Here is a 2,408-nt window from a genome sequence, read left to right as displayed (position 1 = left end):
CCCTAAATGATTTCACAGCTGAATTTTGATCTGATGCACCATGGCTCTTCTGTAGAGACAAAAAGGCTTCAGGGTGGAGGCATCGGGTGTGTAATCCCCATAGAGACAGAGGAAGGGAGCGTGAGGCCACACAGTCTCACCCGTTACTTGGATCACCGATTGCCCCTTCACCTTCCAGACACTGGGGGAACCTTGGCATCTCTATTTCTTCCACTCCCTCCTTCCACTCCATGGGAAAGCCCCACCGACTTGCCTCCAAACTCCAGCTGACTTCACCCTTTTCCATGGCACCCAGCAGTTCCCCTTCCCCAGGATACCTGTGATGTGGCCTCCTATGGCCTCTCTACCCACATCCGGTCAGCCAGAGTGTCTCACTGGACGCATAAGTGGCATCGCTGTCCTCTCCTACCCTTGACAGCTGGTGCCTTCCCATCAGCTGCACAAGAAAGTGTGAAGTACTGGTTATGGTCCACATCCTCCTGCTATGGTCCTCCACCCACATTGACCCCCAACACTCCCCCCACATACCCCTGCCCGAGAGCCTTTGCATCTGCTGTTCTCCCTGCAGCCCAGAATGTGCTTCCCCTAAATGTTCATCCCTCCAGTCTGCATTTTTGTCTTCTTTCTAGATCACTCCACCCTAAGCCCTCACCACTCACCACTTTTCTCTGTTGTTCTTTATTTTCTTCACCTGAAATTGTATAAAGTTGTATATTTTCTTTCTTCTTTTTCTGGATTCTTTTTTCTTTTTTAGAGACAGACTCTTGCTCTCTCACCCAGGCTGGAGTGGTATGATCATAGCTCACTGCAGCCTCGAATTCCTAGCCTCAAGAAATTCTGCTTCAACCTCCTGAGTAGCTGGAGTGCGATGGCACGATCAAGGTGAATGCAGTCTTGACCTGCTGGCTCAGGCAATCCTTCCGCCTCAGCCTTCTAAGTAGCTGGAACTGCAGGCATTCACGCCCAGCTAATTTTTTAATTTATTGTAGAGATGAGGTTTTGTCAAGTTGCCCGGGCAGGTCTTGAAACCCTGGGCTCAGACAATCCTCTTGCTTCCAACTTCCAAAGTGCTGGGATTACAGGCGTGAGCCACGACAGCTGGCCTGTGTATTTTCTTATATGCACTGTCCATATTCTCCCATGAGAATAACCTCTCCATGGGGGCAGGGATGTGTCTGTGCCCACCATGGTATTGACTGAGTTGTGCATGCATGAACGCAAGCACGCGGGCATGAAGGGGAGATGGCAGGGGGAGTGTCTTGTTGCTCTTGCCTCTCCATTCCAGGCAGGACATAAACCTGGGGCCAGCGAGGACAGGACCAGGCTAGTGGAGTATCTCCTACCGCATGGCTGCCAGGTCCAGGGGCCCACCTGTCTAGTCAGAGCATCAGGGGACAAGTGACGGTGTCAGGAAGGGGGCAGGAAAGCAGAGGCCACTTTCCTCCCTGCTTCACTGCCAGTCCCACCTTGGTTCATCTTGAGGGCTCCTCCCTGTACCCAGCAGGGGCAGAGGAAAGTGGCCAAGAAAAATTCCCTGCAGGCCACTGACGACAGTGTGGTTGGTTGTAGTTACAATGTCAAACTATGTAAATAAAGAATAATTTCACAGAAGATTTTGTGTCCAATTTCACAGAAAGAATAGTGTATTGGGAACATGAGTACTACCGTCTGGCTCTCCTCCACTGCCACCACTTGCTCCACCACTCGCTCCACCACCTACCCCTCCAACTACTGGTCCCTGGGCTCCATCCCACCACCCAGCCTGCGGCCCACCAGCAGCGCGGCCAGCGTCTATGCAGGCGCCAGCGGCTCGGGCTCCCAGATCTCTGTGTCCTGCTCCACCAGTTTTCAGGGCGGCTGGGGGTCCGGGGGCCTGGCTACAGGGATGGCCGGGAGTCTGGGGGGCATCCAGAGCGAGAAGGAGACCATGCAAGAGCTGAACGACCGCCTGGCCTCCTCCCTGGAGAGGGTGAGGAGCCTGGAGACCGAGAACTGGAGGCTGGAGAGCAAACTCCGGGAACACCTGGAGAAGAAGGGACCCCAGGTCAGAGACTAGGGACCTTACTTCAAGACCATCGAGGACCTGAAGGCTCAGATCTTTGCAACTTCTGTGGACAATGCCCGCATCGTTCTGCAGACAGACAACGCCTGTCTTGCTGATGATGACTTTAGAGTCAAGTATGAGACAGAGCTGGCCATGCGCCAGTCCGTGGAGAGTGACATCCAGGAGCTCCGCAAGGTCATCGATGACACCAATGTCACCCGGCTGCAGCTGGAGACAGAGATCGAGGCCCTCAAGGAAGAGCTGCTCTTCATGAAGAAGAACCATGAGGAGGAAGTAAAAGGCCTACAAGCCCAGATTGCCAGCTCTGGGTTGACCGTGGAGGTAGATGCCCCCAAATCTCAGA

At 53.8% G+C, this 2,408-nt stretch overlaps 1 pseudogene across 1 annotated transcript; it reads left to right on the top strand.

Moving 5' to 3' along the window:
- The first annotated feature begins 1,654 nt into the window (after positions 1-1,654).
- On the top strand, positions 1,655-2,402 carry LOC110595087 (annotated as a pseudogene). The gene has a single exon (XR_002481598.1). The product of XR_002481598.1 is annotated as a keratin, type I cytoskeletal 18 pseudogene (transcript).
- The last annotated feature ends 6 nt before the right edge of the window (positions 2,403-2,408 follow it).

This window comes from Carlito syrichta, unplaced genomic scaffold, assembly GCF_000164805.1.
Source record: "Carlito syrichta isolate Samal-C Ts95f unplaced genomic scaffold, Tarsius_syrichta-2.0.1 Scaffold255043, whole genome shotgun sequence".
Taxonomy (NCBI): Eukaryota; Metazoa; Chordata; class Mammalia; order Primates; family Tarsiidae; genus Carlito; species Carlito syrichta.
The sequence above is the reverse complement of the archived record's forward strand: the minus strand, read 5'-3'. Positions and strand labels throughout refer to the sequence as shown.